Consider the following 27,962-nt stretch of genomic DNA (forward strand, 5'->3'; position numbering starts at 1 on the left):
ACTAAACCCCATTCTAGGGTCTCCGGATATTGTTGCTTTGAAGGAATTAATTGAATTCTGTCTTAGCTTCGGCCATTTTTGGGAGCTTTCCTGGTAAGACAGGAAGGTGCGAAGCTATTCCTATTACATATATAAGTTTTCACTGAAGTTCCTGAGTAAGTCTAGAAATATGTCTGACTTTGATTGGGAAGGTTTTTTTAATTTTTCAGAAAGATTCCAATCTAATTTTTGGAAAGTTCATAACTTTTAGCACGAAACTTTCCTGGTTTTTTCAAAATATGTTATTCGCAGAAATTGGGCACATTAGCTGCCCATTATTTTCCCGGGTACGTTTCTGAATCGTTTTTACAGTGTATAGATAATATGGCTACACACATTTTAAAAAAAATCCTCTTTGTGCACATGTAAAAACGAGAAACAACTAGATTTTTAGTTGTTTACTACGGGCAACGACGTTCACACTGTTTAAAAAAAAAAAAAAAAAAAAAAAAAATCAGGAGGCATTCCTGGAAAATAATGAACAGTTAGTGTCCCTAATTTCAGCCAGTGCCACATCTGGCGAAAAAGAGAAAGTCTCCCGCTATAAATCAGCAACCATCCTGAAATTAACCTGGAAGTTTACTGAAGAATTCCGAAACCTTCCCAATAAAAGTTACTCATATTTCTGGAATAGATACGACCTTTCCAAGAAACCTTGCGTATGTTTGTAGATAGCTTAGCACTTTCTTAATTTACCAGGAAGGCTCCTGGAGCATTTTAGGGAATATGGCCGCAGTTAAGGCAGAATTGCAAGTAAATACTAAACAGTTTATTTACCTGCAATTCTTGCAATGCTACCATATTCAAAGACTGCTATTCGCCCTACGTTTGGGGCTAAGTCAATCTGAAAGGACCGTAAAAAGACTATATGCGAAACGCTTAATAAAGGAGATGCACGCATCTTCACACTGGTAGCTAAAAATACTTTTCACAACAGTGAGAAGCCTCCATTCATACAACTTGCGGCGATTCAGAAAATTTCTAGCAAACATACTTGTTTTTGGCAGGAAACTGGAGGTCTGGAAACAATCTGTAGCGTTTCAAAGTTTTTTTTTTTTTTTTTTTGCAGTGTAGGTACTTCTCGTAAAAGATAAAAGTGGAGTCAAGAAATAAATAAACAAATCAATGAATGAAATATGAAAAAATAACAATTTTGAAAATTTTCTTAGACTAAAAAGTTCGAGTATTAGATTTTCAGCCAGCCCCCCAAGTCAACGAGGAGTGGAATTGCTGCAGACCCCCTACGCCCCATTGTTCTCTCAAACGAAGCATTTGATAGAGTTTTCGTCGCCGAAGCGAAAGACAAGCGACCGGCTGATCGGCCGCCCGAACAGAAACAAAGGGCGTTGAAAAAGAAATTTCCAGACACACTATTTGCGACGAAAATTTCAGATTGAGCACCCTCCCCTTTCTAGTGAAGAGTAACATTCGATTCCCCCCCCCCCCCATTTTTTTGTGCCCACATCTCCCCTCCTTGAGCAGCTTTCTCTCCAATCCGATGTGCTCTTGTCCCTAATCGATTGCACCTTCGGGGAAATATTTAGATATTGTTAGGCTTTAAGGGAAATTTCTTCTCATGATGGCTGTACGAGGGAAGAAATGATGCGACACTTCGAGGAGATACTTTTTTTTTCTTCTTGCAGGAGTTTTCTTTCTGCTTAACGAGGGTCAGCAGAAAAATAGCGAATGAGCTATGCGATCTAAAATTACCCCTGTCTTTCTCTTTCTTATGAATGATTTGGCAAGAAATTCATTATATATTTGCGCACGTTAAATATCTTGATAAAGTAATGCATCATTACTGCATAAAAACAGACTGATTGTTAAAACAGTCAATTTGCTTTTGTTTGCTCTTATTAATCTTTTTTTAACCAGGAAAGTATTCATACAGTCTAATTCAATCTATAGAATAGACACAATCTAATTCAACCTCACTAATTGAGTACAATCGAATTTCTTTTACGAGTAGAGTAGACCCTATCTAGTTTAATCTGATCCATATATTAATTAAATCCATCTCCATTTTGTTAATAGGGCAGACACAATCCAATTCAATCTTATCAGTAGAGTATATATACGCAATCTAATTTAATCTTATCAATAGAGATAACCTAATTCAATTTTAACAATAAAGTAGACAGTATAACTCTATCTAATAAATGGAGTAGACACAATCTGATCAATAAAGTAGAAGTAGACACCGTTCAATTCATTGCCGAAATACAGTAGCTTAAAAAAGTTAAGGTACAACCGATTTTTTGCGTCTAATTTTCAAATCAATGAATGTAGAATCAAAAAATTTGGAGGATGTGTGCATTAAATATTTTTTATTGCATGCGTCATAGAAAGTTTTGTGTAAGTGTATTGCAAAAACGATTTGTAACAAAAAGGGGAAAGGGGCAATATTTGCGGAAACGTTCATTCTTGGAGAAAAGAGCACATCATAGTGTTCTGTAGTAAAATGTCATAGAAACAATACAACAATGGGTTCTAATAAGGAATGTCCCCCCGCCCTAACTTGAATTCATTGGTGGCATCGATTTCCCATGCTGTTTATTAAGTTGTCGGACACCGGAATAGGAAGCGAAGACCAGGCACAAAGAAAGCCTTCTTCCAGCTCATGTAACGACCTTGGAGGAGGATTTAAAGCAGCAACCTGTCTGCCAAGATAGTCCCAAAGATGTTCTATCGGATTCAGGTCTAGAGATCGAGCTGGCCATTCCAATCGTTCCAAACCATGATCCTCGAGATACTCCTCAAAAATCAGAGCTCGGTGAGGTCGTGCATTATAATCCATCAGAATGAAGTTATTACCACACCCAGGGCACTGGTGGGAATCGAATCCACGGCCACCTGCATCCAAAGTAGAACTTCTACCCCAGAGCTAGGTCACGCTACTCAGGTGTTGTCAGCCTAGTTGGAAACTAGGGGCCCGGATCGGAATCTGAGCAGAAAATTTTTGTAAGTTTTATGGGGGAGTGGACCCGGTGACCAAACTGACGCAAGGCCCATCTTGACTCTCGACGGCCCTGCTCAGAGCCACGAAGACCCCATCAATTTCCATTGAGTTAAAAAAAACTGTTCAACATTCTAAACATGTTATAAAACTTAATTTTAACATATGCACATTAAAACCCATGTGAAAGAACATTAAGGGCTATCACACAGTCAAAACAACTTGAACCCAGCCAGCGTTCCAACATAGCAACACCCTTTTCAACAAACCACACAAGCATAAATTCTTCTGACGCAAGAAAAAATGGATAAATAAATAAACAAATCTATATAAATGAAACAAAGAATATATCTGTGTGTGTATATGTGCCCTGTACAAATCCGCAGTCTACGTCGGATCTCTACCAAATTTGACAGGGAGGTACTTGGGCACTCGAGAAAGAATAGAATGTAAGGAGGTTTTCGAACATCAAAAAAGAACCGAACCGTTCGAATTTTAATTTTAAGACTCGAAAATGGCGTTTTTCTATGATATGAGAGCGAAAAAATGCTCGCAAAAATTAGAATAAAATATCCATGGAAACCCTTGATTTTTCTGCATCAGATAAAACTTGGTTCAGTGTTCCAAGGTATAATTGGAATGTGAATTACAACTGTTTTTAACTAATCTCGTGCTAAAATGAAGGTAAGCCTTCAATTAGAAATCTATTGTTGAACAATGCTTTCATTAAAATTTGTAGCGTGAAGAAAACCATTGAGAAGAAAGATGTGTTGCCTTTTTTTTCGAATATGAACCATAAAAAAAAGTCCGGCTTTTATTTTGAGGCTTTTCCTGTAATCGAGGGATTTAAAAAATTTCCTTTTTGGTTATTTTTCCGAAATCTTGCGGATTTTAATTTTTGCTCAAGCCTGATTGTTGAACACGTGTCACTATTAACGTTTTGCCATTCATCAGACCCGTTTGTTGTACAACGAACAAAGAACTCCCTATTCCCTTCCACTTTAACAAGGCAACACCAGTAGCGCAACCAAAATTCTCTTTTGGAGGGGTTTTTTGATCAAAACAGTCCTTACATGTATTTCAACTGTTGTAAAATCGGACCCCCATTTGACGAACCTCTACTTAACCAATTTCGCGATTAAGCAAATATTTCTTTTTCTTCTACTAAAATGAAAGCAAAACCCCTATATACCGAATAATTAACCTCGAATTAACTAATTATTTTCACAGCCGAAAAAAAAAAAGTTTTTTTTTTGTTTTGTTTATTTCAGTTAGGAAATATTGGATTTTTTTTCTAAATGGCGAATATTTATCTATATTGTCCGAAACAGAAAAAGACTTTTCTTGGAATCTGCATTTTTTGACGACCGAGGGGCAACCAATGAATAGCGATTCTAATGCAGAATGCGATAATACTCCCATTAAAACTTACTTTTATAAATGCTTTACATGGCCTGGAAACTAAAAACACATCTCATGCAGCAGGTTTAAATGGCAGTATTTTCTTTTCTCCATAAAGTCAAAAGAGAATATTTCGAGTCAAGTATCAAGGAAATTGCCAAACATTTATTGCTCGATACTTGAAAATTTCAAATAACTAGTGTGTAATAAGTCGCGGAATATTGAATAAAAACTGTACGCTTTCTAATTATGGATAATTTTGCGCAGTTGCTTTTTAGAGCTTTTAGGTAAGATTAGTGCAAGTTTTTTTTTTTTTTTTTTTCAATCTTTTTTACACATCCCGATGTTACGAATAACACCGATTTAACGTATAAAAGTTTCGGCCACAATAAATTCGTTAAATTTGGGTCCGACTGTATTAGAATAGACAAAAAGTTAAAACCAAGATCTATAGAAGGTGTTTTTAACCCAATCCTCAACACCGCGTCACTTGGTAGCATTTTGAAAAGCAGCATAGCGCTTCATTTCCACATACTGAAGAACTGGTTTTTATAGCTTCGAAACTCCCGCGTATGTAAATAAATATATTACAGCGGTGCATGTGTGTGTGTGTGTGGGGGGGGGGGGGTTCTACGATAAAAAAAACATTTTATGTGTTTAATTTAATTTGCTTTTAAACTTAGTTTTTCTCTGTTCAAATAGGTTGTCTTTTTGTGATGAGCGCCATGGTTTTGGGTGTGTACGACTTGAGAACATTTTTAAGAAGCTGAAGAAAAGAGAGATAAATTGAAAGTAACATAGATGAGGTAAGCATTATTTATGCTTAGTGAAAAACATTTTGTTGAGTTGAATATAAACTGGTACATACTTAATCAAAAATCATGGTGATGGAGAAGTGGGAAAAGTTTCTCATTTGCGTGTCAAATTATTTGAAATTCGCATAATATTTTACAATAGAATAGATTTAGGTTATTAATAAAGAAAATCCAGTTATTTTACAGATAACTAGCTGCGTCACCCGGCTTTGCACGGCCTACCTCGAAAATAAAAGTTATGTCAAGTGACACATGTTCAATAATCAGGCTTGAACAAAAAAATTCTGTAAAATATTTCATAAATTTTAAAATCGGTCTTTTTTGTATTCCTCCAAAATTAATTTCACTCTTCATGTCAAAGATTATTTTCATGCCTTCACAAAAAAAGAAAAAAGAAAAGAAAAGAAACATAGCTATATATCTAACTGTAACCAATTGCTACTCACTGTGAACAATATTAACTAATGATGATGGGTAATTCCATGTCAAGTGATCCAAAATTTGGGAAATTTTTTCCCTCACCCTTTTGTATTTCTTTGAAATTTGACTCATCGATTGTACCCTTTAAGGTAATCAAAAGTCCAAATTTTTAGATTTTTATCTCTATTGTTTTTTTATTTATGACACTTTGATTTTTCGAAAAACCCGCTTTTTTTCATGGATGCTTGAACATAAAATGGACGATAACTCAGCATCAAATATAGATAGAAAGATTTGGTAAAAAGCATTTTAAAGTACATTAGTTGCTGTTTAATGGGATATGCAACATGACTAATTTCAAAAAAATTTTAATTTTTAAAAAATGAAATTTAAATTTTAAATTTAAATTTTTTACAAAAGGGATAATGAATTTATTTAAAAAAATTCTCAAACATTTTGTGTATTTTATCTTTATTTGTGCAAAGTTTCAAGTTGGGATCTCAACGGGATCATATTTTTATGAATTTTTAAATAAAATTTGACTTATGAAATAATGACATTTTTCAGATTCTAACTAGTTAAAAATGGGGTTCTCTCACTGGGGATGGTCTAGTAAGTAGTAATTGATCATAACTATGCTTGAAATGAGCTGACGTGAATTTTTAAATTGGCAACCCCCCCCCCCTCCCCCACCCGCACTAGCACTTTTATTATTAATTTTTTTTCAAAACTATTTTCAAAATGTAAAAAATAAATAAATGAATAAAAAACCAAAATGAATAGTAAACTTATTAAAAATTGGTAAATGTTCTTCTTTAATGTAAGAAAAAGACCCCTCTCCCCCGGGCCACCACTTATATTATTTTTTTTCCAAAACTATTTTCAAAATGTAAAAAATAAATTAATGAATTAAATAAAACAAAATGAATAGAAAACATATTAAAAGCTGGTAAATGTTCTTCTTTAAAGCAAGACAAAGTATATTACCGCCCCCCCCCCCCACTCACTGACACATACGATTAACACTATACTAGTATCACGCTTCACCAGATGCTTTTTTTTTTTTTTTTTTTTTCAGACCAAGTGTTTCTTTTTCAATCCGAACTTCACAAAGTGTACTTGATTATTTCACTATCTGATAAGGAAAGTTATGATTCATTTCGTCCCTTACCCCTGCACCAACTTTCAATTTTGGATGGAGGAAAGAAATAGTTTGCCCCAAGATCACGGCAAAATAGGAGTGTTTCCCCCCGTGTTGTTTCATTCTTTTTACACTAAACTAAAAATAAATCTAAGTATCAGGTCATATGTCTGTCCGCATAAAACTGCCTTTCTACAACATTTGGAGTGCAGATGTTTTTTCTTTTCTTTAATGCTAGTTTTCTTTTAATTTCACTTGTAAACGAGAGCAACGCAGCGAGATCTATTTATATATATATTAAAAGCAGTTATAGATCAAACAAATTTTGCTAATTTGAGCATAACCTTAAATGTTGTTATGTTTCATTCTAAATTGCCCCCCCCCCCCCTCCCCCTATCGTCCCACTTTCCGAAAGAAAATAAAGCTGCAAATGAGTGGCTCTCTTCAGTTTCTAACCGACTTCAAAAAGGAGGCGGTTATCAATTCATACCGTATGTATGTTTTTTTTTTGTCCACTCATAACGTCTCACCTAGTGAACCGATTTTGATGATTCTTTTTTTAATGGATAGGGAATGGCTCAACTTAGGTCCCATTACTTTGTTCGACCATATTTGTTCTTTAGAAAAAAAAGTTATGGGCAAAAAACAGTGAATTTTATGCAATTTCCCTATTAAATGATTAAAATGATATTGTAGCGAAGTTCGCACTTTTCATCCGTGGATAACGGTGGCTCAGTGTAGAATTCTCGCCTCCCACACGAGCGACCCGTTTTCAAATTCCGACTAGGACAAAGTGAATTTTACTAAAATTTCGTTTCTACTGTTTCCCGTATTTTCTCGAATCTTCTATTAATTTCTGTATCTTTCCAAGTCTGGAAAGTTCCAGCACTTTCTCAGATTGTATATAAGGAGATGTAACGTTCATTCGTGGTTCTGAATAAAGATCTCGAATTGAGGCTAACGAGTATTCGCTTCATTTGGCTTTCACATTGTCTTCGCTATCTTCATCTACGCGACAATATGAAACTCATTGTTATAAAAGTTTGGTGCCATATAACAGTAACATTAATAGTAATTTTAATGATAATTTTGAATGAAGACTTCTCTGAAGCAAGCATCAAATTTCTTCAAGGGATATTTCGATAATGGGGAATCTGGCGCTGTCGTCTCATTTTTGGCGTAAATAATTTTATTTTAGTAACCCTGCTGATTTATAGTAACCCTATATGAATTATCAAAATTTTCCTTTCTTCAGTGCTATTGCTCCATAGTAGGGGTAAACCTAAGCTGTAAGCGAGGTGATGCAGTGATTAGGATCTGCTTAGCCTTCACAATGCTACCATTAAGTTTGACTCAACTACTTTGTAGTATTTTTATCGTTATCATCTATGCCGATAACAGATGATCGGGGCTAAGTAAGAAAATACAGGATTGCATCATGAGCGACTTAGATGCTGTGGAATGTAAATTAGTTAGGAAAAACGTAATACTTAAATGGTTATAATTAAATTAACTGCGCATGATTTCCAGAGAGGAACAAAGATAAGTTTTTAGTGCCAATCGCTTAAAGTTTAACGCGTGTCAATAGTTTTTTTTTTTTTTTTAGTATGGAGCATTTTTAAGAAAAAAATGTGAAGTTTCGTGATGGTAACTTCTTATTATTTCTGAAATACCTACATTTACACTAAAAAGAATGAAATAAAAAAATTTTGAAAAAAAAATAGAACCGACTTTAAAATTGCTGTAAAAAGTGAAAAATAATTTTATTCTTTAAACACCATCGATAATAAGATAAATAAATACCTTTGTGCTGAATAGTAAAGTCAGACCAAACAACGTAAGTAGAAGCACAAATTTGTAAATTACAGCAGACACGTGTTTCGGCGTTACAGGGAACGCCTTTTTCAATGCAAAAAATAATGAGCTTATGGATGAAAAGACATCCGACAAAAGCCTGCTGTAATTTACAAATTTGTGCTTCTACTTACGTTGTTTGGTCTGACTTTACCATCGATAATGCTTTTAAACATAATTTTAGAAGTTGGCGCAAAAACGACAGATAAAATCATTTACAGCCATAACTCAAATACAACTATAAATTTAACCAGGACGAGTTTCTTCACTATCACATACATTATGCATTGATGACAACACATTTGAATAGCGATATAAATGTTTCGTTCGTAACTTTGGATGCTTTTCTGAAAAAAAATATGAGCGAAGCATGGTTACGCTGGATTTTACGTTTTGTTTTTGCGCCAACTTCAAAAATTATGTTTAAAAGCATTATCGATGGTGTTTAAAGAATAAAATTATTTTTCACTTTTTAGAGCAATTTTGAAATCGGTTCTATTTTTTTTTTTTTTCAAAAATTTTTTTCCTGACTTTTAGCTTTTATGACCCCCCCCCCCCCCATTTATAAGTTTTAGTCATTACTGATGTTTAGCAGCGTGCGTACCAGTTTATTATGGTTATAACTCTTACGTGCCGGCTTTTTTAAATACAGTTTTGAAAAAAAAAAGATAAAAAGTGGTTGTGTGGCGGAGGGGGGGGGGGGGGTACTAATCTAAAAAGTCATGTCAGTTCATTTCAAGCATAGTCATGACTAATTACTACTTACTAGACCATCCCCAGTAAAAGAACCCCATATTTAACTAGTTAGAATCTGAAAAATGTCATTATTTCATAAATCAAATTTTATTTAAAAATTCATAAAAATATGATCCCATTGAGATCCCAACTTCAAACTTTGCACAAATAAAGATAAAATATACACAAATTTTTGAGAATTTTTTTAAAAAAATTCATTATACCTTTTCTGAGAAATATAAATTTAAAATTTAAATTTTATTTTTTTTAATCAAAATTTTTTTTGAAAATAGTCATGTTGCATATCCCATTAAACAGCAACTAATGTACTTTAAAATGCTTTTTACAAAATCTTTCTATCTATATTTGGTGCTGAGTTATCGTCCATTTTATGTTCAAGCATCCATGAAAAAAAGCGGGTTTTTCGAAAAATCAAAGTGTCATAAATAAAAAAATAATAGAGATAAAAAATCTAAAAATTTGGACTTGATTACCTCAAAGGGTACAATCGATGAGCCAAATTTCAAAGAAATACAAAAAGGTGAGGGAAAAAAACTTCGGATCACTTGACATGTGTTTGTGTGTGTGTGCGGTACATTAAAATTTCAATCAGATTGGGATTCAATTGATGAAATAATTTTTAAAACGAGTGTGAGGTAGTATCTTCAAGTGACGTCATAGGCACCCTGATGGGAAGTCACTGTGACCTCCCAAAAATTTCCTTATTCGGGAAATTTTGTCCGAAAACTCGGCAAAAATTATCATCACTTGGTGAATTTTGATTTCTTTAAATATTACAATTTTGTAAGTTTTTGAGATATTTTCTATGTAAGACTTTTTTCATGCGGTCCCTATCCATCGCATAAAAAAAATTGAAAAAAAAAATCTAATTTGAATTTTGAATTTTTGAATTCAAATTATGTTTTTCCAATCACGAGTTGCGACAAGACTCTACTCATTAGAGTTATTGTTTCTAGAAATGGTTCCCCCCCCCCAAGCATGTCCCTCCTCCTGGGTGGTTATGTGTGTATAGTTGTGTGTGTGCAGGCTTAAGTGTGTGCACGTAGGTCTGTGTATGTGTATAAAGGCGCTTACGCGTTGGCGAGTGTGTATGAGCATGCGTGTGAAGGACATGGACGCCACCACCCAGCAGAAGTGGATTCCGGGGGACAGTGCTCAGGAACAGAGCAGTCGTGCCGCCGCCGTGCCGGTGGGCGGTGGTGCTGCTGGTCCAAGCTGAAAAATAATCCCAACGTCAAGGACTGTCAAATGAGAACAATAAGCAATCGTGATTGCTCAAAAAATTAATTTAAAAAAAAAATAAATGAATTGAAAAAAAAATAAATGAATAAAAAAGGGTTTTGTGTATAGTTTTTTTTTTAAATTTACGGTAAATTTCAATGCCCTAAAAATTAAAATGAAATGTTTATTTTAAAAAATAATAATGAATGAAATAAATTAATAAATAACGATCCGTAGTTCTGTAAATACTCCTTTATACTTCCTTTTACAAAAAAAAGGAAGTATTGTATTCGCGAAAAAATTTTCACTCGCAACCAAAAATCGACCTTAATTTCCATTTTGCTCAACCCCGAATGAATGATTTTTTTTTCTTTTTTTTCCGACTCGACCACACGTGAACAAGTGCCTAAGAACGTTTAGACACGCTAAATAACCATTTTGACGATTCCGAGTTAATTACAACGAGTTTTCTCGTGACGTCTATATGTACGTACGTATGTGCGTATGTATGTCGCATATCTCAAGAACGGAATGTCCTAGAAAGTTCAAATTTGGTATGTAGACTCCCAGTGGGGTCTAGTTGTGCACCTTCCCTTTTGTTTGCATTCGGGTGTTTCTAAAGGCGTCTTTTGCCCTTTTTAGGGGAAAATCATTGTTAATTTCGATGAAAACTCAAGTGGTGTTATAATTTGGCGGACCCTTGGCGATATATCGCTAGTCTTTTGGTCGCCAAGTTTTGTCATCAACTTGGCGACAAATTTGACGATTCATTTATTATTATTATTTTTTAAAATCTGGTTTCAATTTTGCCACTGTTGGTGATATTTAGAGAGTCAACTATTGAATCACATTAAAAGAGCCAATAATGAGAAAATGACATTAAATTGGGGTAAAAGGAAGTCATGTGATGCACACATCAGCTCGTTTATAATAATCGCTTAAATTTCTAATAATGATTTTTTAATTTTTTTTTTTAAATTTTAATGCAAACTGTACGATAGAAATCTTTTTGAATTTTCAAACATTTCACTACCATATGTCGAAGCAGTAGTTCCATATTTAAGGAAACAATTCGAAAAAAAGCATCTTCACTCAGTTTACTTGAATATATTACTGTAGGAGCACATCCTGGAACTGCATTGGAAACAAAGAGGAATAAAACATTTAAAGATTGAAAACAGGGGATGGGGGAACGCTCCTGGCGAGCTTCGGGTCATTACTAGGCGGTCGCTTTTCGTGAGAACTGGCAGACGAAAGAATGCTTAGTACACCTGCTTATCTTCCCCTTTTCCAAAAACGGTGTTGTAAAGTTTTTTGTTCGGACTTAAAATAAAGTACACTAAAGAGCTGTCTACAGCAAACAATTATATTATATATTCGAACTTCCTTTTAAGATTCTAATAGAATGCTAAGTTTCATGTCCTAAATAAAACACTTAAAAGGTCCAAAAAAAAAAAAAAAATCCTCATATATATATATAATAGCCAATGATCGAGTAACGTTCCTGGCGTCATCAACAATGAAACTCGCGCAGCGGCATGATAATTTGATAATATGTTTTGGTAATGTTTAACATGCAGGGCAAGGCTTTATTGTGACAAGGCTGAATTGGATCCGGGAATTTAACTGTTTTACTGGTAAGACACTACTTACACCCGGAAATTACACTCTGAAACAGGCTTTTTTTCTCGCAATTTCGTTTTTCTTTTTGAATTAAATACATTGATGAAAATATTTCAAAGCAATCACGCAAAAGAAATGAAAGATTAGTAAAATTGTTTCATCCAAAGTAGCCACTATTGCTTGCTATAAAAAATCTTGTTGGAAATCTTTGAATATGAAAGAAATACTGCTGGTACATTATTTGCAAACTTGGTATGGAAGAAGAGCACATTTTTCTGTTTGAGAAAACATTTGAGAAACTAATTTGAGAAATTTCACGTTTAAGATGAGAATTTCTCTCTCTCTCTCTCTCTCTCTCTCTCTCTCTCTCTCTCTCTCTCTCTCTCTCTCTCTCTCTCTCTCTCTCTCTCTCTCTATATATATATATATATATATATATATATATATATATATATATATATATATATATATATATATATATATATATATATATATATATATATATATATATATATATATATATATATATGAGAACCCTGAAACATAACCGAGAAACCATTTTGTTTTTCCTCTCTCTACCGAGCAGACTTGATGGACAAAATGGGAGGGCTAACGACGCCCATCTACAAATGCAAAAAAGACCAAAAAAAGAAGAGAAGACGGATCCGAAAACAATTCTTCCTGATAAAAGGGAAATCAAGGCCCTGATTGAATTTCTCCACACAATCAGAACAGTGACCGCCCAGCTTATCCAAACACCATTTGTCAAGCGATCTGTGTCTCTTGATTCGATGCGCCAACAGTAGATTGGGGCAGCGCTGCTTCCCCTTCAGCAGCAATTTATTTGTTGGCTTCCTTCACGTTAAGCAGGAGATGAGTTGTTTCGGAGCTTATGCATTGACTTTCGGGAAAAGAAGATATACCACGGAATGGATGAGTGTCTCAGGTTAACCGTGGAAGATTGGCGGAAAATTGTTGCATTGCAACCACAGACCGGAAATGTTTCTTCAGAACTTTAACACTTATTAAAAAAGTGATTATCTATATAAATGAAACAGAGAATATATGTGTATGTGTGCAACGACGGACCCAAGGGGGGAGCGCTAAGGGGGCTATCACACCCCCTCCCCCTTGAGGTCCGAACTTACACTAGATAAAATCGAAATTTCTGAGGCTTTTAATACTGCAATACATTTGCGAATTTAAATATTTGTTACATTTAAATATAACTACGATATATAGAGGCATATTAATAGATGAGAGGGGGGGGCTAGGATACTGTAGCCCCTCCCATTCTTCTATTCTTCCATTGGTCAAAACTTAAAATATATTAAATTGTGATCTGCAATGGAATGGGAAGGCTTGGAGGAAACAGTTTCGTTCTGCAATTGTTTTTTTTTTTTAAATCTTAAAATTATAATTTTCAAATTAAACAAGCCATATATGTTTAACTTCTATTTAAGGGGGATACAGCCCCTCCCCCTCCATGGGGTCAGAAATACCTTTAAACAAAACTGAAATTTCAAAGATTTCAAATACTTTAATTTTTTTCCGAATTTAAATATGCATTATATTTAAATTAATATATATACAGTGACGCATTAATGGTGAGTTGGGGGGGGGGGGCTAAAGGAACTGTAGCTCCTTCTTCCATTTGCTCAAAACAGAAATATTCTACGCATAGAATAAGCGTTATCTTCAAGTATTCCAATACAGAATATTTTTAAGATATTAATGCTATAAAGTTTCTACCAAATGAACGAAAGGAAACTAGTAAGAAAACGATTTTCTGTTAAACAATGCATACTTTTTCATATTTTATCTTTGGGTGCAATTCATATTAAATTTAATTCACTGATATAAAATTAATAATTATTTTTAAAATTAAACACTCTAAGTATTCAGATGTTCTCTTTGTCGGCTTAAACTTCAGTAGATGCCGATAATAGTATCGAAATAATTATTGCAAAGAATATTGTATACAAATAACAATAATAAAATCTTTGCTCTGAAGTTAATACTTAAACTTCAGGAGATGCCGATAATAGTATCGAAATAATTATTGCAATGAATATTGTATACAAATGACAAGAATAAAATGCACAAAAACTGATGAAAACTAAAGTAGATATGATATTATTTATTGATATTTCAAATTTCTTTAGGTAAAACACGAACTAAACATAGTAAAATCTTTAACATCTAGGTAAAGATATTTTTCGTACTTGAAAGTTTGAAAGCATTGGAATAATTGAAATATAAATCTTTCTTATTTATTCAATTTCTTCGTCAATAAAACTGATAGTTTTGGTGCTGGTATTATAACCGTTTTGCGTAGTTAGTATTACAAAGTTTTTAGTTTTAGAGTTTTTCCTAAAGAAATCTGAAAATGTTTATTATTCAGTTGTCGATGTTGATCTTTTTCTTGGAATTTTTTTAAATGCTAATTTTTGATGTCAACACTCAAACTTTAGCTGTCATACCTTCCTGAAAACATTTTGAAAATGCCAAGTTTTGACATTGTTACCTGATTTTTAATTCTTGTACTCTCTTTAAAACATTCGAAACACACCAAGTTTTGGTACAGTTGCTCAACTTTTAGCTTTAGTAACATCTTTAACAAAAATTCAAAATAAAAAAAAAAATCAGTCGATATTTATTAAATTGAAAGAGTCTTCAGCAAGAATGTAACGTGTCATACATAACTTTTTTCTATCATATTTTTAATTCAAGTATTCAAATATAAATATTCCTTCCCGAAACAGCCTGTGTGCTCCCTTAAGAAAAAGATCTACTCATTCCGTTCTTCCAATTTTAAAAATGCTTATTTTTTCCTTTTTTTTTTTCCTTTCTTTTTTTTTTTTTTTTTTGCTGAAAATTTTAAAATATCGTTCGCGCTTCTTTTAAATCGAATCTAATCGCGATAACATTTTCGTTCTGTCGGCAGACCACCTATCAGCTCTCCCTTCTCCGAGAATTTCCCAGAGGTTAAAGCATCGCATCGCGGGTTCCCCTCGCCAGTGTTTGCACTTGCCGGGATTAAAATCCGGCTTTAAAAAATAAAAAAGAGGGGAAGAGTAATCCCCTTGATTGAATCAATGGACAACCGAGATTGTATGCTAATGAAATGGCTGAGTGCGGAGACAGCTCAAACAAGGCCGCATTCACACCTGCTCTCTATCTTTCTCTCTCTCTCTTTCTTCCTAATCAGGCTAGTCCCTCGCCTCCCCGCATCCTCGCGTGACAAATGGGATCTTCTCGTTCGATTTCTGTTGCTGTGGCGAAGGTGTCCGTTCTATTTCGTTCGAATGAGTTACACCACAAACATAACAGGTTTTGTACAAGTTCGAATCTTTCAAATGGTTGCTGAGAATGTTAAGTCTCACATTAGTTGGCCCCGAAGTAGGGTCAGCTGGAGAAAATGGGAACTTGGAGTAAATGTAAACAAGCTTCATTTCGCTTGAATGAGCTACATGTATACTACGAACATAACAGATTTGGCTTGAATAACTTACACCACAAACATAACAGGTTTTGTACAAATTCGAATCTTTCACGTGGTTGTTGAGAATGTTAAGTCTCACATTCGTTGGCCCCAAAGTAGGGTCAGCTGGAGAAAATGGGAACATGGAGTAAATGTAAACAACTTTATTTGACTTGAATGAGCTACATGTATACCACGAACATAACAGATTTGGCTTGAATAACTTACACTACAAACATAACAAGTTTTGTACCGGTTCAAATCTTTCACGTGGTTGTGAAGAATGTTCAGTTTGACATTAGTTGGCCCTGAAGTAGAGTCAGTTGGAGTAAATGGGAACATGGGATACATGCAAGCTTTATTTGACTTGAATGTGTTGCACCACAAACATAGCAAGTTTTGAATCAGTTCAAATCTATCACGTGGATGTTTAAAATGTTGAGTCTGACATTAGTTGGCCTTGAAGTAGAATCAGTTGGAGTGAATGGGAACATGAGGAACATGTAAACAATAGGGTGTTTTAAAAAACCATTTTTTCAGCTAGAGTTTAAGACACCACCTACTTTTTTAACACTTACTAATAGTATTATGCTGTAAAAGTTTTTGCTTCTTACTCAAATTTTAAGATGGTGCTCAGCGACCCCTTAATTTAACATTAGTCGTAGCATCAAAAATGCCATGAATTGAGAAATATTTCGTTTCCCCAGCCGGTTTTTTTTTTTTTTTTTTTTTTTTTTGTAAATAATTGTTTTGGGTTTTTTTTTACAATGTATATGCATATTTCTAGCGTACATTATAATATTTAGCATTGTTTTTTCAGTTCGATGTATTTTTAACCCCCCTCCACATACTGTAGAAGTTTGGGGGAGGGAAAATTCTTCCAGTATATTTCTAGCCACAAGTCTAAAAAAATTGAGGGGTGTCCCGGTATCTAGGAGAAACTTTTTTTTACATGTATTTTTGAACCACCCTAGTAAACAAGCTCGGTAACCTACTGTTTTGTACCAGTTATAACTTTTCTCGTGGTTGTTAAAGAATATTTTGTTTTTATGGTAAGCAGAGTAAAAGAGTAATTTTATTTCTTTAAATTTGAATCTAGAACGCCATAAAACTTTTCAAATTTTGAACCCACTCCGCCTGTTTCATGTGGATTTCCTAGAAATCAAAAGCACCTCTATGCTGAATTTGTTTAAAATCCTACTTAAACACATAAACACGTTGTTCTCTGTTCATAGATTTTACTATACTAATTCAATGTACCAAAAAAAAAATCATTAAACTAGTATTCATTGCGACGGACCCTCAAACCTCTAAATGCACCGCTGTACAACCCAGAAATCAAAATGATGGAAAAGGGAAGCACACTGCAATCATTATAACTTTTTTTATATCCATTTTTCATGCTTTTTTTTTTTCTTTCAACCTTTAAAACTTCATCTTCAGATACAGCCATGGTCGCCAGCAGAATCATATACAGGGGGTTCACTTGCAAGTAAATCTTTAAAAAAAAATTCTACTGTTTTTTAAATAATTTTTTTATTTAATTTAATTTATTTTTTTTTAATTTAATTTTTTTTTAAATTTCTGTTATAGATTATTTTTTTCGATGCATATTATTTCTTAGAGGAAATTAGAGAGCTGTAAACACTTAGCAAATTCTTAAACCTTTGATTAATTAATTTCTGGCATTTTTTGAATCAGGACAAGTTTGATCCGAAAAAAAGAGAGACTTCTTAGTTATATTAATGATTGAAAAAGCTTGTTCCATTCCGGATTTTTTTTTTTTCGAATTTTTACTCTCAATCTGAAACTATTTCTTCTAAAAGCATGATTGTAAATTGAATACTCCAGTCCAATTTATTTCCTAAAAGTGGTTAAGTAGCGACTACATCTCGAAAGTAGTTTGTAAGTGATACTTCTTCTTCAAAAAAAAAAAAAAAAAAATGCAGCCAACTACATTTTTAATGAAGTAGCTGTAGTTAACTAGAAAAGAAATGTTTTACCGACCGTCTGATTGAGTTCAATTTAGAATTAAACAAAATGTAAAAGTTTCAAAATTCAAAATGTCTAAACAACATTCAGTTGAAGGGGTTGAGTGTTGTAAGGGTTCGTTGACCCCGGGGTCCACGGATTGATCAGGGTGTCGCGGTGTCCTGCTTCTGATACAACTTTTTCATTCCTTAATCCGCACTTATAAATACTTAACAGAAGTTACAATTTCAGTAACGAACTTTGTTACTGGTCTTCTTCACAGCTTGATTCCAGTTATTCGCTGCATTAATTCTTCCTACAGAAGCCAGGAAAAATTAAATCACAAATAAATCATTTGATATGTCATCGCTGTCCAAACACGAGTAGCGACGTCTTCCCGCCGAACACCTACTGAACCGGATGGGGAGGCGACAGTTTTGATAGCAACGGATTTAATATCAGCAGACTCACGTGCCTCAACCCACTACACGCGCGCTCTTGTCAAACCGTTCCCGAAGTCATGACGGATGACTTCATTTTGGCGCGAATCTCGTGAATTATATCACTCGTGGGTGTGAGGTGGTAGGGAGAGAGCGCTCCAGTGGGTCCTCGCGTCACCCTCTTGTCAAACTGGCGGCTTTCGAATGCGCTGGCGTGTTTCTTTTTCGGCAGTTGATGGTGATGAATTCTTTGATTCTTTGTCGACATTTTGCAGGGTTGGACCTAAAATTACAAACAATAAAATAATTTTACGCACGAGAATTTGCTGGATACATGTATACAGAGATGCCTCTCAAAAGCCGCCTTGTTCACTCTTAACAGCTTGCTGTTATTATATTTTCCTCTATTGTCAACGATAGCTATAGAGGATTACGTCTATGATATTTACAGACACATAATCCTCTAATAACTTACTCTCAAAAAGCCTTAAATTATGATTTTTCTTAATATTAGAAAATGTTTTATTCTTTGGCCACCTACACACGAAGCTATTAAATGAAACAATTTTTCAAAAAAATTGAATGTCAACTAGTTGACTGGCGCATTTCGTTGTGTTCACACGAGACAACTTAGCTGAATCAACTTCTCTTCTCGAAAGAAAAGGATACATAAACATAAAATAGTTTCATGCCACCTCTGGAGTAAGCCGAATATATTCGAGCAGCTGCTCCACACCGCTGTTAAACTGAATCGTGTTGACCAGTGGCGCACACAGGAATTTTACAAGGGGAGGGTCCAAGTTCGAAAGCCTCATATCATACCACAATACGCCATCAAACATATTGACTTGATTTTATCGATTTTTTTATACAGTTATCGAACGAAAAACTGTATAAAAAGTATTTTGATTAAATAATTAGCATTATTTAATGAATGACGAGAAAGCAAAAAAGTTTACGTTTTTACTTTTCCCATGATTAAACTAGTATGTTGTGGCCATTACGAAACTTTCTTCTATATTTTTCCTTTTTCTGATCCCTCCCCATGCTTAACGAGGAAGCAATATTCCTAGTCTGCAATATTAGTCTGAATTATTGTAAAAGCAAAGCATAGAGCGAAAACTGAAAGTTATTTTAAAAGCCTTGCTTGAATTAATTACAAATATTTTATTTGTTAACAAACATAAGATGGCAACAGTTAAAAATTTTAAATCATTGAGAAAATATTTCCGATCATTTCCATACAATTAAAATCACGAGAAATACGCAGACGACAATCTATTACGATTTATCTTTCTTATTGTTGCATTAATAAAGCTATTTTTATTCGCTAAAAAAGAAAAAAAAAAAAAAAAAAAAAAAAAAAAACACCTTGGAGCGATTGGTGTCAAAATTGAACCAAAGCCTGTTTACATATGGATTCACATATATTCCAAATTTCAACCAGAACGTAGCATTACTTCTTGAGATAGGGCACTCACAATGGAAAAAAAGAACGGGCGATTGCGCTACCCCCTTTTTAGCTGTTGACACCAAAATGAAATCAGCTTTTATACCCTTTAAGGGCTACTTGCCGATAAATTTTTCTTTCATTCCGTTCATTATTTCTTGAGATACAGCAGTCACAATTGACGACAAAAAACGTTCTATAGCTCAACCCCCGTTTGAGTTATTGACACCAAAATGGAATCAGCACCTGTTCCTGTTACTGGCAACATATGGACCAAATTTTGTTTGATTCCGCTAGTTACTTCCTGAGGAATAGCAATCACGCGTAACTCAAAAACGTCCCATTGCTCCACCCCCCTTGGAGGAATTCGCGCCAAAAACCAATGGGCACAAGTTCACATAGGGGCACATATGTGTACCAAATTTCGTTCGATTTCATGCGGTAGTTTTTGCTGCAGAGCGGCCACAAAAAACTGGTCACACACAGACGTGACACACACACATACACACACAGAGACAGACATTTTCCAAAAATAGTCGAAATGGACTCAGCACACCTCAAAACGTTCGAATCCGTCAAAATTCGAAATTCGAAAATTTGCACGAATCCAATACTTTCTTCTATATATTAGATATAGAAGAAAGTAAAAATATGGTTATTACAGTGTATTCATTCATAATCACCATTCTGCTTCTTATAGGTAATTCGTTAGAAGAAAAGTACACTATTTTTTTTTTTTTTTAATTTTGACATGAGGGTTTTATTTTCTCACTTATTAAAATTGAAATTATTGTTACCTTTGTTTGAAATTGTTCTACGAACAAAATGCACGGAATCGTAATCGATCGGAAAGAAAAGCAACACTAATAGGAGGGGTCCGGACCCCCCGGACCCCTTCCTTGTGTGCGCCCCTGGTGTTGACTCAACTAGTTTTCTCAAATGTAGAGTAAACGCTTGGCAATGTCCTTTCAGTTGATTCGTGTGTTCATTGTGTTCGCCACTGGTGTTGACTCAACTAGTTTTCTCAAATGTAGAGTAAACGCTTGGTAATGTCCTTTCAGTTGATTCAACCTATCGGGATGAGAATAGTAGCGGTACATATGCCTGAAGATAATGACGTGTTGACTTGTATGAAGGATGCTGGGAGATGCTGTCACTTTTCTATCCGGTTGCACTTCCTAATAACCGACTGTTCGAAAATTGAATTAACTACGTTGCCTCGTTAAAATTTAACCTGGCTGCGGAAAAATGTGCGTTAATAGTTTTTATGACTGACGTTTAACATTTTGAGTACTTTAATTTGATCCTTCATAAAGGTTTTATATTTTTTCGAGTTTCATATGTCGTTGGAGACTATCCATAAATGCTGTTACACTTCTTCCAACGTATCTCTGTTATAAAATGTCATATTTCCCCTGACCCACTCCGCCTCTTTGGCACATGCAAAGGACCACGCTATATTGCATGAACATATTGAATAAGATATTTTCTTTGTTTGTACCAAAATGAAAAAAAAAGAAAATGCAAAAGTGTGTGCCGTCACATTTTTGTTACCCTCTCTCTTGCGCTTGTCACTTACTGTCACAACTTTCTCTCCCCTTCTCTCCGTGAGACCCTGAGTAGACGACCCATAACAATAAGTTTCACTGTCCTGATTTGGAAAGAATCCCATGAAAAGTCCTAGCTTTTATAATGACAAATAATTTTTTTATTGAAAATATACTTGTAGTAGTGATATGAAACACGATGGGGAAAAATGTCCCATTCAGCACCTTTTTAGGAAAGTGAACTCACTTTTGCTTGTTGAACCTCAATTATGGAGAATTAATGTGGCCTCATGTAAAAAAAGGGGGAAACTGCTTTCATGGTTAAGGAGACACCATAAACGAGTAAGTTGAATAGTAACAAAGTGCCTGGTGTTGAATGTTTACTGCATTGAGAAATCAACTGTACATTGAAATCCAGTTGCAACAAATTTCAATGGACCGCAAATTTTGTTCGTTGTAACGAGAGTTTTGTTATGGTGGAATTAATGAATTCCGAGTTGAAAATTTAATTCGCGCGTTGAAACAGATATTTCGTTGTATTGATATTCGTTGAAACGGGCTCCGAACATGTTTTGGCAAAGTTTCTGCAATATTGTGTGCTCCAATAAAGTAAATTTTATCGTATATCCGTTACATTAATTTGAGTAACTGAAAAATATAAAATTAAAAACCAGTTTAAAAGGATTTTGAAGTTACGTCTGAGGTTAAAACTATCTTGCGATGCTTCGTTTCCGTTTATTTACTTATATTTTCAAAGATGTAACTCAGAATATGGTGTACATTCACCCTCCTCTAAAAATATAATTATTAAAAGAAAATAGATGATATGAGCTACTTTATACATTTCCTGTATTACATCAAATCAGAAAACAAACAGCTTTAATTTCAATAACTTTCAAAGACTTGGTAAGGTTACACGTTGTTCTCTTTTAAGTCAAGACCTTTTGAACATGCAGATTTACCGAATTTCTATTAATCAAGTCCTGATTGTTGAAAGTTTATTTTGAATTAGCGGCCCCGCACGGCTTTGCCCATAGTAGAAAATTAAAAGGTCATTTGGTTCCCCTGTATATTTACAAATAATGGATGATGAATTTCTCGCCAATTTGTTATGTTAGTTTGCTCGCCCATGTTACAATTCCACGTTATGATAATTTGGTAATTTACTCGTCCACATTGTGATAATTTGCTCGTTAAAATGTTCTTAAAATTGAAATACAAAAAGAACAAATTCGAATTTTCGAAAAATCGCTTCGAGGTGCACACCCACATGCTACAAACTAATTTGATACTGAATTTCTTAAAAAATGAACGAACGGTTCAGGCGCTATGAGCGTCAGACATCCAGACAGAGATCCGGACAGAGATCCAGTCATTCAGCTTTCTTATCAGTAACTAGTGGTACCCGCACGGCTTTGTCCGTAGTAGAAAATTGAAAGGTCATTTGGGACGCCTGTATATACGTAAATGAATAATGAATTTCTCGCCAATTTGTTTTCCCCACCATGTTATGGTCCCACGTTATGATAAATTACTCGGCCAAATTATGATAATTTAATCTTCCTTGTTATGATAATCCGCTTGGTAAAATGTTCTAAAAATTGGAATAGAAAAAGTACAAAATCAAATTTTCGAAAAATCGCTTGAGATGTTCACCGCTATTTTAAGAACTAATTTTGTGCCAAATTTCATGAAAATCGGCCGAACGGTCGAGGCGCTATTCGCGTAACAGAGATCCAGATATCCAGACATCCAGACATATATACTTTCAGATTTATTATTAGTAAATCATATTTAAAAAAAAATAAGAAAATAGTAGAATTTCGTGCCCATTTTTCAAAAGTTAAGATTCATGCCTTCCGATGAATTTGTTCGCGGAAAAAGTGTTGCAATGAGGGTGCGCCTTTTAACGCCTGTAAGTATGCTTCTTTGACTAGAACACTCTTAATGCAGTGAAACAAACTGGTGGTTTTCCGAGCAGCTCTGTTTTTCTTAGGATGCAGACGGCATTATTTTAGCACTTTCCCTTAAAATTCTATGTTCTAAAGAGTAATGATTCACCCTTTTACAAATGCCGAATTATATTTGATAATTTTTATGGTTAGCTGAGCCTAAAAAGAGATTTTTTTTACTAGTTAAATATAGTTGCATTTATACTATACGGACTTTTTTTCTGACGTAATTCTTTTCAAATAGCACTTAAGTTGAAACTAGATGCAAATAAAAATGTAAATACGGTTTTAATTAACATATTTTCCTCATTTGTAAAATAAAAGGAAAAAAATATTAGTTTTTGCGAAAAACTACTTTTTCGAATATTTCTGTGACGCTTAGATGAGAATTACCGACGTTCTTTATAAAAGAATTTTTTTTTTCAACTATTGATGTTTGCTTAGCTAAAATAATAACGTGATTTTTTTTGTTTATTTTTTTTAAATTATTTATATTTTCTGTCTTTGACTACTATAGTTAGTTCATTCTTTTCGTTTGCGACAGCAAACAGCAAAACATAGATAAAATAGTGTATGTTTAGCTGTCCCAAAATAGTACCGTGAAGGCTTGTCCTTTCAGTATTTGGCACAAATACTAGATTCAATTACCATTATTGAAGTTTTTTATTATTATTTATTCTTTTTTCGGTATTCAAAAAAAAAATTTTTTTTTGAGGGAATTTTGTGTTAAACGGCACAATCATGTTTAAAATCTCTCTCTCTCTCCCCTCCCCCAGTTTTTAACCACATCCAAAAAGAAAAAAAAACTTTTTAAAATTTTAAGTAGGTGTTTAATGACTGTCCAATGAGATCAAAGGATTTAACAAACGTCTTGTAGCACAAAATTTGATTTTTGCAGTTTCGGGTTTTCAAGGAACCCCCTTTTCAGTGTAAAATAATCAGTTTTTGGATGTAAAGACATCCGGATATCCCGTAGAATGTATCATATTGTACATTTGCAAATTTATTTAAAAGCTGCTAACACAAAATGTTGCATAAGAAATTTAACGGAATGTTTTATTTTAAAGATAAAGAAAAATCATTTCAGTAACACTTGCATATGATGTCATATAGCTCTTAAATACTGTGGACATTTTGAAGTTCTCGCTCTCTTTACTTTTATTACCGCAGATGCCAGTGAATTGAAGATTTGAACGACTTGTTGCTTGCAAAACTTGGCAGTGCCGAGCTTTGTCTTACAAGAGTTAATTCGTGAGTAAAATGATCAAGTAAACAAAACTATCGCGGAAGTAGTCATGTTGGAGAGTATGTTCTTTTTTTCTTTAATGACTTTTCTTCGACCTTAGAGATTGGATGAGACAAACGTAATTCCGTAACTTTGGTTCTAAGTTGTTAAGGTGTAGTCTTGTTTGGTTCTCTGGTGGAGGCTGAAGTGCATACCGGAGAAGAAAAGCCCATCCAGTGGTGTTAAATTTTACAAGCAATTCGGTTCCCAACTAAAATATGCGTCTCTGCATGTTCTTTTTCAGAATGTTCTTTTCATGTGTTTTATAAGTAAATAAAAAGTTGGTAAAATTAACTTTGGAAGAGTGAAACTCGTTAAGCACGTGTATTGATTGCTACAGCTGCTACGGTTAGTCAAGATGAGAGTATCAATTAATACTTTGGTTTTAACAGTTTCCCTCAGTTGGAAAAAAATCATTTGAATTTTGACGTCTTGATTTTAAATTATGTTTTTTAACAATCACGGATTGCGATATGAACCAACTCGTTGAGCTTTTCATTTCTTTAAATGAACTGGAATGGATACCAAGCATATCCATAAAAAAGGAAATGGTCATTAGGATACGGTAATGAAGATCTGGTTATTATGGCAAATTTGCATATGTATACTCATCATGAAGATTAAAAGTACAGTGTATACCTTTGTGGTATTTTTATTTCTTATCAATCTTAAATGATGGGGATTAGTAATCTGGAAATTTTGTATTTAGATGATGTTTTGCTTTTTAAGTTCATTTATGTTGATGTTTCCCTGAAAAAACGTAATTTTACACCCCTCCCCTTTTTTTAAAAGTACAATTTACTTAAGTTGAGCATTGAACGAACGCAAACGATCTGTAAACATGGTGACGAAAATTTGTCCTCTTAACGAAGATTAAACCAATGATCTAGTCTTATTCTCGTTGTCATAGCAATCTGAAGAATCAGAGCAGCATCAACTTTGGTCATGTGAGGAAAATAAGCAATTCGTGATTGATCAAAAACAAGAGTGCATTTCAATGTGGCATCTTTCATCACTTTAGTATTATGGTTGAGGAAAACATTCAAGTGTCAAAGAAGGATTCAAATAGGTAGCATAAGCAAGTATAATAAATTTCATACAGGTCAGTTGCTTAAGAACTCTCACAGAACATCCGATCTGCTAACGAAAACCGGAGACGAGAACCAGAAGAACAAGAAAAATGACAATTAACATAAAGTTGCCGCTAAATCCACAATATTCCCCCTGCTAAAACATTAGATAATTCATCCGTTAGACAGACCCGACCTTCTAAATCACATCACCCATTAAGCCCATTCTTTCATACGAATCCCTGAGCCCAAATGCCCCCATCATCGCAGTGACGTGTCCAGAGCCCATGACCACACAATGACCTCCTCCCCCCGCCGAGTACACAAAACAGCAATCCTGCCCCTGCTCAAGCTGCGTTTCTTCTTCCTAAAATATCCGGACCCGTTGTCGTTTTTTGGCTTTGTTTCCGAGTTGGAGATGAGACAGTCCTCGCCAGGAAGTCATATTTCATCGGCAAAGAAAATTATGATGAAGTTCTCTCGGGTGCAGTCCCCTCCCGCGCTTTCGTCCTTTTCTCTTCCTCATTCATTACTTCCGGGTCAAGGGGCGGCAAGTGGAAGTGAGTCGCTTTTCTTCGGCCCTCATCCATATGCAATGAGTTTTGGGCCCTTGCTTTCTTTTGCCCAGAGACGCTCTTCTCCCCCCGCTTTTGTGCAGACGACTTTCCCCGGAAAGTGCTGCTTTTCCCCCATCGTGACGGTTCGAGCTGATGCCTGTTTGCAAAACGAGGTTTTTTTTTTTCGCCTCACTTCCAAGCAGACCACTGCTGCGAGGGAGAAGATTCGTTCCACAATCCTTGCTGGGTGCATTAGAAAATGACGAAACGATACCTTTGATGTCGGTATTACATAGCTGAACTTCGAACGTTTGCCGAGCGGCAAACAAGCGGCTTGTTTGAAAACGAATTTTTTAACCGACTTCTAAAGCAATCGAATGCTGCTGTAAAGTTCGGCAACTAACTCTTCGTCGTTGGCCCTGATAACACGCATCCGAAAGTATGCAAGCAGAAGGATGGTTTTGTTAATTATGCAGCAAATTATTAATTGCACGCATTGTATCTTTGATGTCTGGTAGTCACTAGCGCAGCTAGAATTTATCTTCTACGGGAAGTTTTTTTTGGTCATAACAGAGTCCCTGCATGCAGGGGTAGATACAGGAGAGTGTCAAGGGGGTCAACAGCCCCCCTCCCCTAAACCGTTGACAATATTATTCATCCACATTATGTTCAACAATTTATGAATAAAATGTAAACGATTGCAGTAATATTTTTTCATTCATTAAAAAATTAAAATGTAAACATTTGAAATGCTACTTCTTTTTATATCTTATGAAAGTAATTAGTAGGGTCATTCCACGAAAATGTCAACCTGTAGGCCAAAATTTCAATTCAATCAATATTAATGTGTTATACATAATTTTAAAGATAACATTCTAAATTTTGGCGTCTGGTAGCAATCTCTTCAAGATGGATGCCTTGCGTAAAACAATTACTGCTTGAAGATCTTCAAGAACAAGTAAACACTGCATATAAATCGTTCACGAAATGCGTTCTGCAATTTTTAAGCATACATTTGATGTAAATATTTTTTTTTTCAATTATAGCTTACATTTTGAACTTACAGTTTCTTTAATTTCTTTTACTGAATTTTTAATTTTTTCTCGTTTTGCCTAGTTTGAATTCCGTGTTGAACGGCATGTTACGTTCGCCAGAGAACGTCATATTTTCCCTTCCACAAAATTAATAGTAGTGCGAAAAGAAAAATTGTGCCTTATTCTCTTTCCGAATGCTACCTAGAAGGCATTTAAAATGTTGAATTTTTATTAAATTATTTAAACAATTAGCAATCCGCGTTACGAACATAACAAATTGTTTGTGACGAACGTAATCGTTTGATACAAACACTGCATCTTTCGAACGATTAGTTCATTAAGAAATGCATGAAACATATATTTTGAATGGATTTAGTTTTTTTTAATGTCACCGTTTAATATTTTGTAATTTGTACGAGAATTAACTCGATTTTTGACACTCATTTATAGAATTTTCTTGGGTAGTATGTTAGGAAAAAACGGCAACTCAAAATAAGAGTTAAAGCAGATCAAGAATGGCAGGTAAACAGAGAAAATAACAGGAAAAGAGCGTCAAATGCTAATATTACGTCATTAAAGTAAAAACAACGATGAGAAATTCAAGAAGAAATACACTGGGAGGTCAAAAATGAGAATGCAGGATGGTGATCCCACTGTCATGTGTGTGACAATTTGGCCGAAATTTTCCTTATAAATTATCTACACATAAACTAATAAGGGCTGACAGTTAAACATTCATTGACTCAGTGAAAGTACTTGACTCTGAGTGATTTGCTAAGACTTTTTTTTCTAATTTATTTTTAACTAACGGTACCCACACGGCTTTGCCCGTAGTAGAAAATCAAAAGATCATTTGGTTCGCCTGTATATTTACAAACAATGAAGGCTGAATATCTCGCCAATTTGCTATGTTCATTTGCTCGCCCACGTTATGATTTCACGTTAT

At 34.6% G+C, this 27,962-nt stretch overlaps 1 long non-coding RNA gene across 1 annotated transcript in view; it reads left to right on the forward strand.

Moving 5' to 3' along the window:
• LOC129224632 (uncharacterized) overlaps nt 1-27,962 on the forward strand; it is a 134,710-nt gene that overhangs the window by 96,762 nt on the left and 9,986 nt on the right. Inside the window, exon 4 of the long non-coding RNA XR_008580701.1 lies at nt 5,099-5,202. This is a non-coding gene — a long non-coding RNA (uncharacterized LOC129224632). The remainder of the gene's footprint in view (nt 1-5,098; nt 5,203-27,962) is intronic.

Source organism: Uloborus diversus, chromosome 6 (assembly GCF_026930045.1).
Source record: "Uloborus diversus isolate 005 chromosome 6, Udiv.v.3.1, whole genome shotgun sequence".
Taxonomy (NCBI): domain Eukaryota; kingdom Metazoa; phylum Arthropoda; class Arachnida; order Araneae; family Uloboridae; genus Uloborus; species Uloborus diversus.